This window comes from Eurosta solidaginis, chromosome 3 (assembly GCF_040869045.1).
Source record: "Eurosta solidaginis isolate ZX-2024a chromosome 3, ASM4086904v1, whole genome shotgun sequence".
NCBI classification, from domain to species: Eukaryota; Metazoa; Arthropoda; class Insecta; order Diptera; family Tephritidae; genus Eurosta; species Eurosta solidaginis.
Genome location: NC_090321.1, coordinates 143,340,697 through 143,357,879, shown reverse-complemented (window position 1 = coordinate 143,357,879; position 17,183 = coordinate 143,340,697).

The following is a 17,183-nucleotide window of genomic DNA, read 5'->3' as shown; positions in this document are numbered from 1 at the left end:
GACACACTCACCGTCGTTTGGCTCAATGCGGGTGTCTTTCCAACGATACCGTTTGTGGAGGTCCTTGAGGTAGTCCTCCTTCCATCGTCGGCTAAACTGGTGATGGAGAACCTTGACCATTTCCCATCGGTTGAGAAGAGATAGGTTCCCATGGTCGGGTTCAGGAATCGCTAATAAAGGGGTTCCCCTAAGGACCATGTCCGGGGGTGAGCGCGGTAAAGTCAGAGGGATCCTGAGAGAGCGGGGAGATGGGACGTGAGTTTAAAACGGCTTCTATTTGTATTAGCAGGGTGGTAAATTCCTCGAAAGTGAATTTATGAGATCCGACTGTCTACTTGATGTGGGTTTTAAAACTCTTGACCGCAGCTTCCCATAAGCCGCCCATATGAGGAGCGCTGGGGGGTATAAACTTCCATTTACTGCCTTGAGCGGCGTATTTTTAGACGACTTCTTGGGATACTTCGTGGGATAAGGTCACAAATTCCTTTTCCGTAGCTCTTTTGGCACCTACAAAGGTTGTGCCATTATCGCTCATCATAGTTGCGGGATAGCCTCGACGTCCAACAAAACGGGAAAATGCAGCCAGAAAGGCCTCAGATGTGAGATTTGAGCACAACTCGAGATGTACCGTGAAGCAAACAAAAACGGCCACGTAACCCTTCACGCGGGTGGGCGATCTTAACATGGATGCTTTTATCAAAAAAGGGCCAGCAAAATCAACACCCGTTGTGGTGAAGGGGGGAGAGAAAGTACATCGTGCGGGTGGCAAAGCTGCCATTATTTGGGAGCGCATTTGCTACTTGTGGACGGTGCATATTTTACATTGAAAAATGCATTTTTTGATGAGTGGCTTGAGCAGAGGAATGTAAAGTTCTTATCTAATCGTTTACTGCATGAGACGGTCTTCGGCGTGCAAGAAAAGTTCATGCAGGAAGCGTAGGAAAAAGGTAGCATATCGGGATTTTTCCGAGATGATAATGGGGTGGCTTTCGTTGTAGGTTAGTGTTGAGTCAACTAGGCGACCGCGGACGCGGAGAAATCCATCTTCATCGGAACTGCGTACATGTCGCCAAGTGGAGTTTCCAACTAGATCGATTATTTGCACGGTTCGATTTGCTACGAAAGTTATCCATGTATAGGGGGGCTTTTCTAGCTATGCGAGAACTATTTCGGAGTCCGACCACAGCGTCAAGGTATGCGGGCTGAGATTGAACGACGGAGACTAGCTTCGCTAGGAGCAGTGCTCCACACAATTCCAACCGTGGCAAGCTTGTGGATTTTAGGGGAGCCACTTTGCTTTTAGAGACTAGGAGATGAGAGATTGTGTTTTGTCCTACCGTCGTTCGGACATAAATGCTGGCGCAATAAGCTTTCTCCGACGCGTCGCAAAAGCCATGCAGCTCCGTGGGTTGGTCAGGGGAGTAATTGACCCAACGAGGAATTTGAATCCCTATTATGGCGTGGAGGTTATGTGCGAACTGCGTCCACTTTACGAGGGGGAGGGGTTTCACCTGTTCGTCCCAGTCAGTTCCGTCAAGCCACAGCTCTTGCAAGAGAATTTTGGCTTGAATCATTATCGACGTCAGCCATCCTGCAGGGTCGAAAAGTTTTGCGACGGAAGAGAGAATTTGTCGCTTTGTGCTCGCGGTGGTTACTGGGATGGATTCAACGGTGTACGAAAATGAGTCCTTTATGGCATTCCATTGAATTCCGAGCGTTTTCGTCGTACTTGCTTTTTCGAATTCGAGAAACTGGGAATCCAGCAAGTCTGGTGTGGGAATAGTTTCAATTATTTCAGGATGGTTTGCCGTGATTTTTCTAAGGGGGGAGCCTGCTGACGTAAGGGCTTGTCTGACTTGCGAGAGAGACTCTGAAGCTGATAGGATGGAGTGCCCGCCAGAAAGTATGTCGTCTACATATGTCTCGTCTTTTAAGATCTGAGATTCTTTAGGGAAAGTATTATTGACGTCTTTAGAGAGTTCGTGCAAGGTACGTGTTGCAAGATAGGGAGCGCAATTAAGACCGAACATGACGGTTTTAAGCTTAAAATCTTGAATTGGACCATTGGGGCCTGAGCGAAAAACAATTTTTTGGTAATCTTGGTCCTCCTTATGTAAGAGAATTTGGCGGTACATTTTTTCTACATCGCCGTTGAAAACAAATTGTTACGTGCGCCACTTGAGTATTAATAGCATCAAATCGGGTTGTAGGGTGGGACCGGTATAGAGAACATCATTCAGAGAATTACCGGAAGTTGATTTCTTTGATCCATTAAAGACCACACGTACCTTGGTAGTTATTTTTTCGGGCTTTATAACCGCGTGATGGGGTAGGCAGAACGACAAGTATTTGTTGTCTGAGCATTTTTCGTAGGAAGTGGTTTCTTCTATGAGATGGGTGAGATATTCTATTAAGACTTGGTCATATTGGGATTTAAGCTCGCCCTTTTTGAGAAGATTTCTCTCCATGCTAAGAAATTGCTGGAGAGCTGAGGTTCGGGATCTACCTAAGGCTACCTGTTCTGCGAGTGGTGGACTGGTACAATTCTTCGCATATAGTGTCTTCAACATTAAGACACTTGGGGGTGGATACTTCTTCCAGTTCCCAGAATTTTCTGAGCTGCGAATCGAAGGAGTTCGATACTTCCTCCACCTGGGTTGAGAACGAAACTACTTTGCTAGGAACTTGACCACTAAAGATCCACCAAAATATGTTGTTTTGCGCTAGTAGGTTCGGGGAGATTTTCTCAACACCTTCTAGCATTATCTGCGGGATAAGGTCACTGCCAATGACTAAGTCAATCTGGGATGGAGAGTGGCAGTTTGCATCTGCGAGGGTTAGATGCGCTCATTTTTCAGGCTGTCCTTGGGTGGGATTAAATTTGAGTAAGACCTTGGTTAACTGGGGTAGGAAAATCGCTTGTGCTTGGATCCTTGTGGTTAAATCGTTTGAGACTAGAGCTAGAGAGCATAGTTTGTTCGATGTTTGAACTACTCTTCCACCCATGCCTGAGATTTCGAAATTAGATGCTCGGCATGGTAGACGCAGTCTGATTTGAGCTTTGGAGGAGATAAAGCTCCGTTCTGACCCTTGGTCAATTAGGGCTCAGAGCTTGAAGAGTTCACCTCGGTGTTCTACTGAGACGATTGCCGTCGGGAGTAGTACTTTACTTTCATTGTCAGAGTAGAAAGATTGTACATGAGCATTTTTTGAAAGCGTTGGTGGATCGCGGTTGTCTTCCGGAGAGTGGGGAGTTGGGTGACTGACATCAGTGGGGGCCTTAGTTGTTACTTGGGATGTGGCTTTATGCATTCTGGGCGTTGATGATGTGCTAGAGGTCGCATCATCATGGAGAGCTGAGTTGTGCCGTTGTCGGCAGTGAACACACTTGAATGTGCTTTTGCAATCTCTTAGATCGTGGGACTGGGATAGGCAGTTAAAGCACATGTGATTGTCTCTCACGAACTTGTTCCGATCGTGGACTGGCATTCTAGCGAATTTTGCACAGCTGTACAGGGGGTGCTCGGAGGTTTTGCAATATGCGCATTTGTACATTGTGCGGTGTTCTGTAGCATGGGATTGAATCCTCGGATTGGATTTTTCGTGACTGTTGCCTCTGAATGCATAATTATTTTGTTTAGAGTAGCTTGTGCTAGCGGGGGCTGCTGTGGGTTTAGAGGGGCGCCATTGGTCTACTCTTTCTACCACCTCATAGTGAGTAGTCAGAAACTCGTTCATTTGGGGCCAGTTGGGGAGATCTTTCCTGGAGGATAGAGACTGTTCCCACAGGGTTACCGTGTTATCCGGGAGTTTAAAGGTGACCAGATAAATGAGGATTAGATCCCAACTTTCTGTTGAAACTTGCTGGGTAGCGAGAATTTGGAGGCAATTATTTACGGAGGATTGCAATTTGTGTATATCCTCGCTATTTTCAATGGGAATTGGTTTTAAATTTATAAGGGTTTTCATTTGGTTGTCAACCAAAACCCTGCGATTTTCATATCGCGACCTTAGGGCTCCCAACGCCAGTTCAAAATTGGCATCACTGAGTGGGAACTGTTTGACTATTTGGCCGGCTTTGCCTTGTGTTTTATACCGGAGGTGGTATAATTTCTGGGCTTTTGTGAGTTTTGGGTGGTTAATATACCTCCGGCATTCACATTCACAGCTTACCTGACATCTCAATCGTCAGCGCAGGGCTTATAAACTGCGTTGAATGGCAGCCGATGCTTTCTTTAGCATCTGACCACCTGCCCATACACATTTCAGTACATCGACCTGCCAGTTTCACCACCCGCTGCTCTTCTTACTATATTGAAAATGTATGCAGAGATTGAATGGAGCGGTGGAGAAGATGGTGAAGTTGGACGTCCCGTGGAGGGATTCAATTTAATTAATGCAGTTATGCCCGAAGTCAAAGTCATCCAAGCCACCAAATATAATTAGAACCAGGTAAAGCGGCTGCTGACATTAGTAGTGGAGCAAACCCTTCGGTCACTGGAACAGGCGGTGTATTTATGACAGAAATGAAGGCGGAGATTAACTCTAGTGGGTCAACAACAAACAACGAACAAACTGCTGGAAGTGGTACAGCAACATCTTCAGAATCTAATGAAACCGAGGGTAACACAAATCGAAATAGTTCAAATGGTACCAAAAGTGCAGAAACAGTTGGATCAGCCAACACCACTGCAGGGTGTTGGCAACCGCATCTAATGCGAGTGAGGGTACAATGAAAGTGGGGTATTGGAATCGAAGTCGTGATTTGTTGGTAAGTGGCTCTGGTGATAGCACCGCACGCATATGGTACATATATGTTTAGGCCAGCAGGCTAACCCCAAAGGAAAATTAAGGGTCGGCCACCCTAATGCAATCTAATACAAAACCTCTTATTTGTTACGGCCGTTAGCACTTATACTAAAAGAAAAAGTGACGTTTCGTTAAGTTACCCCGCCAAAGGCCTGTTAGCTTTGGGGGTAAACGGAATGCGTGGAAAGGAAACTCTTTCACTTGGATTGAAGCAGCTATAGTATACGCACGCGCGAACGTCTTGAAGCCGTAAGTTCAAAAGCTACATAAAACGTCACACAGCCAGAACGCAGAGTCCCCGCATATATTAAAAGGTAAAACTGTAGCAATTGCATGTTTGCTTTTTAAACTCTAGTTCTCATTTTTTCTATTGCACATCCTTTGAAATAAAATACTAGTGTAATTTTTAATATTGATCATTGCCTTTTATTTCTAACCCCCCTGAGAGAAACTAATCTGGGAGCCGCCAGCTCAAGTTTTCATGGTCCTTCGAGCCGGATATGAACCAGCGACCTATGGATCTACAGTCCACCCTGATGCGACAAGCAGTCCTAATCAATTGGTGCTACGTCATTGCATACAAAAAGGTGGCGCCGAAGTTTCGACCAACAAATATGTAACATCAATAGATTGTAAGTTTTAATGTGTGTTAATTTAAATTTGCAGTTTTTTACGCATCCTATCTCTTTTGTTTATGGTGTGACGCCACATTATTAGCTACTGGCAGTTATGATTGTTATGACCGCATCTTGGAAACTGACTGGCGTTTGGCATCTACATTGGGTAAACATAGAGCACCAATATTTGCATTGAAATAGATTAAGCGTGGCAATTTCATACACTGAGCTGTAGTGGAATTCACTAACTTTTTTAACGATATTTGCCATCGCTTTATTTGCGAATCGATAACTATAACGATTTGCTTATTCAGTAACTATTTTGTATCGATATTCGTCAATCGACGATCAGCTGTGTTGTTAAATAAACGGCAAGTGAATTGGCTGCGTTAAAAATCACGAAATTTTCATTTCTGACAATTTTAGTTAAAAAAGAAAATCGGAGCTTTAATTAAATACCTTCAAACACGAAAAGCTGCTTCATTTATAAATCAAATGGCATTTGAGTACTTGGCGTACGTTTTATCACAAGATGAAGAGTTACTGAGGCCATCGCCGACTAACCCCAGACTTGGCTCATGATATTATTTCTCAACTTGATGGTCAATTAAGTGGTACAAGAATAACTGCGATATCAACAGAGAAACAGGTAAATCATGGAATTTCATATAATTTTCAATTGAACACTATTATAAAAATTTCAGGTTCTAACTGCTTTAGGCTTCTTCGCAACTGGTTGTTATCAACGGCCCGTTGGAGAACAATGGGGCATATCAATGAGCCAGTCGTCTGTAAGCCGCTGTATACATCGCGTAACAAATGCTACAAACTTTACCAATTACTCAAATAGAGCGGCAAGCTGCGAAAGAAATTTTTTCTGCGTCACCTGCACCATTTGTGGGAGGTACTATTAGGGCTATTCATTGCACTCATGTGTCGATCATGAGCCCCAGAAATCATGAAGAGGCATATGTAAATCACCATGGATACCATACAATAAATGTACAAATGGTAAAAGCAATAATTCAAAGAAATGTATTGTACTTTTTTGATTATAATATATTTTTATATACAGATTTGTGACCCCAACCTAAAGATATTGAATGTCAATGCTAAATTCCCAGGAGCAAGGCACGATGCATTTATCTGGAGCTCCTCTGCAGTACGGAGGGTGATGCAGAGAAATTTTGAAAATGGTAGCCGCAACATGTTTTTGATAGGTAAGTGTGTCTAATGCACTGAACTTTCCCAGAAAATAAAATCGCACACAAAACTACTTGCAGGTGAATCTGGATACCATTTAGAACCCTGGCTGATGACTGCTTTACCTAACCAACCAGAGGGGAGCCCAAAATTTCGGTACAATGAGGCATTGTGTAAAGCTTGAAACCCAGTCGAGAGACTTTTTGGTGTTCTCAAAGGAACATGGCGATGCTTATCACAGCAAAGGACTCTTTCGTATCATCCAGGATTTACTGGTAGAATAATTAACACATGCGCAGTGTTGCATAACATCCGGTTAAGTGAACCCATACACGAGCCTGACACTGAATACTTAGATCTAAGCCCAAGTGATAGCAATGTTAATCAAGGCGCACCCTCTTCAATAGCGAAACGTGTTCAAGACCGACTTATCGCTAATTACTATACTTAAGTACAGACTTAACAAACTTATAAATAAAAAAATCTACAGGAATGTAAAGCAAACATTTTGGCATTTTATTTTATATTTGGTCTACTTTGGTAGGGAAAACTTCCATCATACCGAACAGTCAAACTTAACAATATCATTTCAATAGAAACGATCTTCGTGTCCTTTAAAATTAAAATAAATACTTATGAGGTTTTAACACAGCTCAATTTTATACATAATACATTTTTTTGAATGTAAAAAATTCATTTATTCGTTTACATAAATCGATTTCTTTTGGAAATTATTTTAAAAAATAGCTACTTTGGTAGTAAAAACTTCGATTCGGTATCGTCAAACTTAACAATATCACTATCAAACAATATCAATAACCCGCTAATTCCGGAGTTTCCATTAAAAAGTCCACCATTCGACTTAACTGCTCGGCTGTGGTACGGCTTCTCCTTTGATTGGTTGATGACGCCATTCTATTTTAATATGAGAAATTTGTTATGTCGAGAAATATGAAATTAATTCCGCATTTACTTACCTTTTGTTGATAACGCAAACTGTATCTCAAAACTTGCACAATAATAACTTTTAAAAGCAGTTAGTATACGGAATTTGTTTATTTTTGGCATTCCTTTTGTGCTTTTCGCATTTTTTAGGTTTCGTTAAGCTGTGCTGCCACCTTTCTACTATTTTAAATGTCATTTATTGCGAGTCGTTAAAACTAAGTTAGTGAATAGTACAATCGATAAGGCAAGCGACAAATTCGTTAATTAAAATCTCGACAAAACGCATCGTTATAAGTTAGTGAATTCCACTACTGGTGTCGATAAAACCATCATTATTTGGAATGCATCGACTGGACAATGTACTCAACAATTTTCATTTCATAATGAGCCTGCACTCGATGTTGATTGGCAAACAAATATATTATTTGCTTCATGCGGTGTAGATCAACGTATACACGTATGCCATTTGGGTGATACCAATGAGTTTAACGCCATTAAATGGTGTCCCCAGGGGCATTTTCTATCCTCTTGATCAGATGATATGACTTTAAAAACTTGAAGTATGAAACAAGATAAATGTTGCCATGATTTACAAGCCCATTCATAAGTGCTACATACCATTAAATGGTCTCCTACTGGACCCAGTACACAAAATCCAAATTTAAATCTAATACTAGCATCTTCGTCATTCGATTTGACTGTAAGTTTATGGGATATGGATCGTGGCACTTGCATACATACCTTAACGTAAAATAAAGGACCAGTATATTCAGTTAGTCCGAATGGGAAATATTTGGCTTCGGGCAGTTTCGATAAATGTGCACATATTTGGAGTACACAATCCGGTTGGTGCTAGTTATAAGGGTACTGGTGGTATATTTGAAATGTGTCGGAATTCGAAAGGTATAAAAGTGGGCGCCAGCGCATCTGATGGCAGCGTTTTTTTTTTCTAGATTTGAGAAAAATTTTTTTAAAAAAATGTTAGAAATATTGCACGTAGTTATAACTTTCAACTGCCGAAGTTTTCAAGTGATCTTCATCGTCGGAGCCCAAATTTAATTCATCAAAAACATCATTGCAAAAGCGAAATTTGTGTTTCTTCCGAATGTGGTTCTTTTGTTTCTCCTTCCAGTTTATTGACTTCATTCATTTTTATGAGTATTTTGTTTTAATGCTCAATCAACAGTTTCAATAACTAAAAAATTTAACCGCAATAATAATTAGAGTTGGAAAACACGTCCGAATGCTTGCCTTTTTCGCTCTTTTTGTAGAATGACAGCTCCAAACATGGCGTTAGAGGTAAGTAATACAGCACTGTGCCCTGATATTGTGCAAACATTCATATCGACTTTCGATAATCAGTTATAACACAATTGTGTCAACACAATGTGTTAACAGTGCAAAGTGTGCCTGTGCTACTGTGTTAACACTCAAAAAATAGTGTCATTACCCACCACTACATTCCTTCATTATACTTCATTCGACTGCCTTCTTTCCATTGTAAACTTTCCCAAATAGCGCAACTAACAGCTCATCGCTCAAAATTTGCACACACACAAACATCACTAATGGCCATATTACGGAAATCTTTAGGGAAATTCAAGTTAAATTTTTAAACAGACATAAAATGTTATAATCTTGGAATATAAAGAATCTAGGACACCGTAATTGCAGTAATTGAAAGAAAATGTTTGCTTATACTCAAGTATTTAATAATTTTTTCCAAATTTATCTTTAACATTGATACAATGATTGAAGGTATATTAATCCAATGCAACTGCTCTTCCTACTGTTCTTCATTCTGCTCCATTCGAGTGACTTATTTCACTGATTTCGAGTGCCTTCCACTCTATTCGCAACATAACCTCAATTTAAGCTGCCAAACTATATAGTAACAATGAATGACGGCGAGTATTGTCAAATGCGACTGCATTTCGTAAAGCTGTAAACACAATCCCGAACGACGACGTTCTACGCCGCGATGGCCGCCGGCGCAAGGCGAATTCAGTACTAGGTGGTGTTATCCCAACAGCTGATCGCTTCTTCTTGATAATTTTCCATACAAAGCCTTGTACAACAAAATGTCAGCTAACGGAAATCAACGAACATTTTCTTTTGACTTGACATTCTTCTGTACGGCGAACTGGTTGAATTCGCCTTGCCACCACCTGGTAAATATTCGCCTTGCCGCTGACGATTCTCAAATTACGCACAGTTATTTCAATCAATCAAAACAATACCGGGCGAAATGTTCTGAGTGGCCATTTATAGAAATAACAACGTAATCAATTAAAACTTTTTTGATTCTTTGCTTTAGCACTTGACTGCTAAAACACGCCCAAAATGTTAAGAGCTGTATCAAAAGACATTTTGTTCCCAGGAATCTTAATCCGGTGGACTAACATTAATATTATAACCATTTAATTTTAAAAATTCAGGTTATATATATACGGTGTACGTTACATACATATGTTTCCATAAGCTTGCATGAGTCTCAATTTCAAACAGCGCACGTACGCTGGTTAGTTGAAAACATTAATTGAGAAAACTAAAATTTAGCCAGTGTGTGTGCTAATTATCTTTTAGGCATTTCTTCTTTTTGTCTAAAAAATTGGAGTTTGCTTATTGTTGCGAATTTGTTTAAAATTAAGGAATATAATAAAAACAATGCACAGTATTGCATTCCATGTGGTATTCACTGAAATTAGTAATGAATTGCTACCACAGCAAAATCAGCAGAGGACCCTAATAAGAAGAAGACGGCGGGATAACACAAATCCGCGGGAGTTGCCTGCTTCCATTTAGCAAAGAAATTTTCTGGCGGCCAAGTCGAGTTGAATTCGCCATATACCAAAATCAATTTAAGCCTTAAAATATCCTTGCGCAATTTCTGGATGGCTGCATCAAATATACCAATAGCTATTATGGTGCTTATGATATACTTTTCGACGTAAAATAAAGAATATTGGGCTAGAATGTACATATTTTTGAACAAATTTGTACAAATAAGTGTTCTTTCTTAAAATAATTTCCTTTAACTGTTTTGAAGCATTCCCTTTAATTTAACAAGTGAAAAACTCCTAAGAATTACGAGATCCAACATTTTTAATTAATGATGATAAATAACACGTGAAGCAACTACGCTTAAGGTGACTTTTGTATCGTTTTGGCACTTCAGGTGCGTCTACATCTGACTCTGAACACACGCGCTTTAATTGCTTCAATCCATAAGCAACGCAACGCCAACGTCAAAGCAAAACACAAATAATTAAAAACCAGAGACAATATTAACTTAGAGACATTGCAGGGACGAAAAATAGTGTGAAGCAAGCTTCACAAAACCTCTACTAAGTCACATTCACCACTTACCACAGCAGAATTTATTAAACTACCACTCTCTGTATTTATTATTTAACAATTATTTGTACACTTTTTATTCAACTAATGTGTTCAGAATTCACATTTTTACACTCCAAAACTGCAATCGGTGTATTTTGTGTGATTAAATTATGTTAAAAATTGTGTTAAAGTTTTTGGTGTGGTGGAAGTGACCTACTAGAATTTTGTGAAGCTCCGCTGCTTTCCACCGAAGTTCGCGCATGTAACATCTATGTTTTCAAAATTTTTTGTAAAAACTTAGTGTTCTTGAAGTTTTTTGCATTTTCTGAAAAATATAAGAGTTTCTATCGCCGTTCAACTAAATAAAAAACATAATTTTGTATTCATGTAGATTTCGTGATCGATCAGCGGAGACGGCGAAACATATCCTCCTAGCACGCGACGCAATTTGAAGAGGGCACAATAGACCAACAGTTGCAGTGCAATCCCCAATAAATTTTCTATCTATCTTCATGTTATAAAATAGTTGTATTTCATTTTCCTCATGACAAAAAATCAAAATATGACTCCTTCTTTGCGTTCATTGTGACAGGGGAACTTTCAACGACCGTTATTTCAAAGTGGCACTTTATTTGACGAATCACTGAACGATTTCTTTCAAATAAAGTGCTTGTTAGCGTTTACAGAAGATGGTGAAAACGGCCCCTGGAATTGTTATCTTATATAGCCAAAGAAAGTTATTCATACGGAAAGCAAAAATTAGTCAGCACAAAACGAATAGTTAGAGTTAATTTATGATATAATGCAAAGGTATGAAATGCATGCAATTTATGAAATAATTTTTATTATATAAAATTATTTTGACATATTAGATTTGTCAATACTATTTTAGTTCTGTTACTTTTAAAACATTTATAACATATAGTTAGAAGTAATGCCATGTCTACACGGTACACGATTTCGGTAGTATGATTTAGCAAATGATATTCCTGTCCACACGATTAAGCTTCTTCTTTTGCATAATTTCAAATGTGATTTATTTTCGCTTTTTTCCCACAGCCGAATTAAAACGTTCAAGATAAACATATGTTTTTGAAATTTGACAGCTAGTGCGGGCATACCATCGATTATTTTGTGTAGATTGTCATCGACCACAGCGTCGCTCAGTAAATTGCACGTAATTTGGGTCCAATAAATTAACAATTTTCATTGAGGAATAAGTTCGTAAAAATAAAAAGCATTTTTTATAAAGTTTATGTGAAGCCCAATAGATAAACCGAGTAATAGAATGATCTTTGGTTTGTATATTACATTTTTAAAATAAAAATCTCCGGCTAAAAAAGGAGCAAAACCTAACTACATTTTTTACATAGCAACAGGGTGTACCGAAAAGCGGAGACACAATGCTCTGATGGCCATAGGATATAACATATAGCTGAATCAGTTGCGATGAATTGCAAACACACATATAATACATAGAATTAGTATAGAGGGTGAAACAAAGACACATATTTCAGTTACATCTGAGTATAATGCGTATTGAAATTTAGTTGGACAAAATTTATGCGCAGCAATTTCAGAGGTGTATTTAAAGTTTGTCGCTTAGCAGTCCATATAAAGTTTAAGCGTTATATATACGCGTGCTAAAAAACACGGCTAATGTATGAGGGCGAGTATTGTCAAATACGACTGCATTTCGTAAAGCTGTAAACACCATGATGAAATAATAAAGGTGATGTCAACAACATAACCTCACTTTTTCGGCAGCTCTGTTTGCCAGTACTTACTTGTACTACAAAAGAACTAAATTTTTATTGCTAAATTTTTCTACAAATTTCTTCAAAAAATTAAGTTTTCTGCAAAATTCTGTGTAAAACTTTTGGGGAATACAAAGTTATTTTTATGTTTATGTCTAAAAAATTCTGGTAGCGGCTTAGCGTATATATAGCGTATAAAAAATTCTGGTAGCGGCTAAACGTATAGTAAAATTTTCTTCGATCGCAGTAGAATTCAAAGGCAGTTTAGTAAGATAGACAACCCTCTAAATTATGCATGCCGAACTTGTCAGAATAAGGGAAAACGTCAACGGGATGGGAACACCTGAATATTAATTTCATCATGGTAACACACAGTCCCGACCGACGCCAATCTACGCCGCGATGGCCCACAAATCACTTACAGAAGATTGTGCATTCGCGAGTTCAAAATTGCTTCGTTCTGCGCAACGGCGTCACACTTGACTGCTTGAGCGAAAATGAAAGAAAGAGAGAAAAATACAATAGCTGAAGGAAAATGACGTAAAAATTGCTCATAAGAAACAGCTGAACTAATGTTTACATGCGCAATGCGCCACCTTCTATAATTCCATCATGGCGATGACCGCTGACGATTCTCAAATTACACACAGTTATTTCATTTAATCAAAACAATACCGGGCGAAATTTTCTGAGTGGCCATTTATAGAAATAAAGATGTAAACAATTAAAACTTTTTCGATTCTTTGCTTTAGCACTTAACTGCTAAAACACGCCCAAAATGTTAAGAGCTGTAAGACATTTTGTTCCCAGGAATCTTAATCCGGTGAGCAAACATTAATATTATAACCATTTAATTTAAAAAATTCATTTTACATATATACGGTGTATGTTACATACTGTCAAGTCTTTGTCATCGGAATATGCAATGACTTGGCATCCGGTGGGCTGTAGTATAGATAAAAGAGCGTTCACCGTCAGGTTCCATAGTAAAGGAGAAAGAACGCCCCCTGCGGGGTTCCGCTGTTGGTATACCTTATTAACGAGGAGTTGCGCAGCTCAGAAATAATGCTTCTCTTCTTTAGAAGGAGCTCGACGAATTCCACAAGAGGCTACCCATAGTGAACGTAAAGATTTTGTGACCGCTGCTGGAAGAACGTTGTTGAAGGCTCTTTCTACGTCGAGAAAGATAGCCAGCGTGAATTCTTTATAGGCCAAATCCTTCTCAATTTTAGTAATGATAGCATGTAGAGCTGTCTCTACGAATTTGCCCTTGGAGTAGGCGTGTTGGTTGTTGGAGATTAGTGCTAGATTTGTCGATCGTCTAATATAGGCGTCCAGAAATCGTTCTAGAACTTTTAGGAGGACGGAGGTCAGACTAATTGGTCTGAAGTCGTTGTACTGCTGCACGATATCCTGCCTCCTTTGAGTATGAAGACTACCTTTGCCTTGGTCCATTCTGTGGGGATATAGATCAGGTTGAGGCAAGCCTTGTAGATTTTAGCTAGCAACGGGCTTATAAGATCGCTTGCAGCTTGCAATTTAGCGGTAAATATTCCATCCATTCCTGGAGATTTGAAGGGTTTAGAGGCTTGATTGCCCATATAACTCCTTTTTCGCTTTGCGTGTTTTAGAGTTATGGTTGAGAGGTGCAGCCTGGAAAGTGAGTGCTGACCAGGGTATCTAGAATTTCCGTACTAGAAGTGGCCCATTCTCCGTTCGCTGTGCGAATGCAGCTGGGAGATATGGGGTTTTTGAAGACGACCTTTCGTAGGCGATTGGCCTCTGAGACTTCTTCGATGTCATTGGTGAAGTTCTTTCAGGAGTCTCTTTTGGCCTTCTGGATTGATTTCTTGAAAGATTTTAAGGCGTCCTTATAATGGGCCCAGATTCCAGTGCGCTTAGCCTCGTCAAACAGTTTTCTGCTGTTTTTCCTCTGCTCGGAGATTTCTTGGTTCCACCAATAGGGTTTCTTTTTGCCCCTTACCTTAATTTCCGGCCAGGCTGCTGTGAAGGCAGCGTTACAAGATTTGGTGATAAGATCTACTGCTTCTTCTATTTTTTACGATGAGTCTAGCTCACCGAGAGAAGCAAGTGTCCTGTCTAAAAGAGGTGCTTCATCAGTTCTTAGCGGTAGGCTCGACCTACCATGAGAAGCGTTTCTTAGGTGAGTAGAGGATAGGACTTTTTTATAAAGGTTCCACTCTGTACGTTTCCTATTCCTGTAAACCACCCTAGGCGGTGTACGCGGTGACAAGGTCAGAGAATGGCCCTGAAACTAGAGTAATATCTAGAACCTCCTTTCTATTTGAGGTGATAAAAGTTAGTTTATCTCCAGAGTTGCATATACTTAGATTGTTGTTAATAATAGAATCAAAAAGAGACTCACCCCTAGTGTTAATGTCGGTAGAGCCCCAAGCGGTGTGATGTGCATTGGCATCGGCTCCGATTATTATCGGGAACCCTTTACTGTGCGCCTGCCGTACCGCTTTCCAGAACCGTTCCTACACAGAAACTGGGCAATCGTGCGCCAGATAGGCGGACATCAGCCACGGCGGTCGGTCCTGTAGCTCGAGGCTAATGCAGGTAAAGTTCTCGTCGCTAAAAAGAGATAACAGAATAAATAATAGAGTTTTCTTTATTAGAATACAAGATCTGATTCTACCTGTCACGGGCGGTGTCACCAGCTGGTAGTCCTTAGAATAGAGCCCACGGACCTTGCTGCCAACGACCCAAGGCTCCTGGACTAGAACGACGTCCTCATATGTTGTGCTGAGGCGTAAGATTAGGGCAGCCGAGGCTGCCTTAGAGTGGTGCAGGTTTATTTGTAGCACCTGCACGCCCGTTAAAGGTCGGCTTCAGCATGGACGACCATCCTCTGCTGATCCGCAACGTCGGATGCTTCCTCTACGATCCGACGGTTCGGATTCCAGCAGAAGTTTCTCATTCATGCCAGTAAAGAACTGGCCCGCAAACTCAGATACCGAGAGTGTATCGCTCTCGGCATCTGGAGTGCTGCGTGCCAGTTCGATATCAGCCCCATGTCCCTCAAGGTGTTGCATGAGTCCTCGAGATTCGTTGTGGCGGTTGCGGATTCGCTCCAGGCGGTATCCCTACCCACCAGATCTTCCGGCGCAGAGGCTATTCCTTCTGTTTTATACATATTATATAATGAACTTCTAATATTACTATATTTCTAATAAGTATAATCTGGCTACCTTAAGCAAACATGAATTGTCATAACTATAACATTTATTATATCTGGCAACCTTAATATGAATTTCAATCAAGATTTTCATTGTGTGGAACAAGTGATAACTACAACAGGCCTAATTAATTTAAAATAAATTAATGTCGACAAAAAGTGAACCCGGGTTAAGCGAAAATAGTCCGCAAGAAGCAGTTAAAATAGTTCACCACCACCAATAACAAAACCACAAACCGGCGTCATGGAAAATTTTTTTCGTCCCCCAGATCAAATGAAATTTGCCGTCCCTAACCTAAGTCAGGCTTGGAAAGCATGGTCTCAAAAATTTAAGAATTACATAACTGCGTGTAATTTAGATGCGGAAGAAGATTCGCGAAAAATGGCAATTTTATTACATTTACTGGGTGATGAGGGCATCAAAATTTTCAACACATTTACGTTAAATTTAAGTTATGATCAAGTACTTGAAAAGTTCAACCTGCATTTCGAGCCAAAAAAGAATTTAATTTTTCAACGCTATATATTCCTTTCGTCACGTCAAAAAGCAGCTGAAACAATTTACTGCTTTCTAACTAACTTAAAGGAGAATGTCAAAGCATTCGAATACAATACTGACGAGTCTGAGATGGTCCGTGATGTGTTCATAATCGGATTATGCGATGACAAATTGCGCATGAAGCCTATGGACATTGAAAATTTAACACTAGCGAAAGCAGAAATTACTGCCAAGTCGTACATTCTCAATCAGAAAATTTTTTCATTGGCACTTTGAGTGTAAATATTAATAGCGTACATAGTTACAACGCCAGTTTTACTAAAGAAATAGTTGCTAATAATAGAAAAATTCAATGTGAGATGGATACGGGTGCGGAAGCAAATTTAATGCCTCTTAATACATTAAAACAAATAAATCACGATAATTGTATTGAAATGAGTAAGACAAACGGTTTTTTACTGCATTCGGTGGATCAAAGGTACCCATTATAGGAAAATGTAAAATTAATGCTACATTAGGCAATATATTAGCATCGTTTGAATTCATCATAATTAAAGAAAATGTCAGAGCTATTATAGGTAAAAATGACCTTATGAAATATGGTCTTATACAAATAAAACAGGCGAATATAGATACAGAACATTACCTTAAAACAAGCATAGATAAAGAGTATCAAAGTATATTTAAAGGACTCGGTCACATAAATAGAAAGCCAATACATTTAAAAGTAAATGAGAACATTACGCCAGTTATAGATGCATCTCGTAAAATTCCGTTTATGTTGCAAGACAGATTAAGAAAAGAGTTATTAA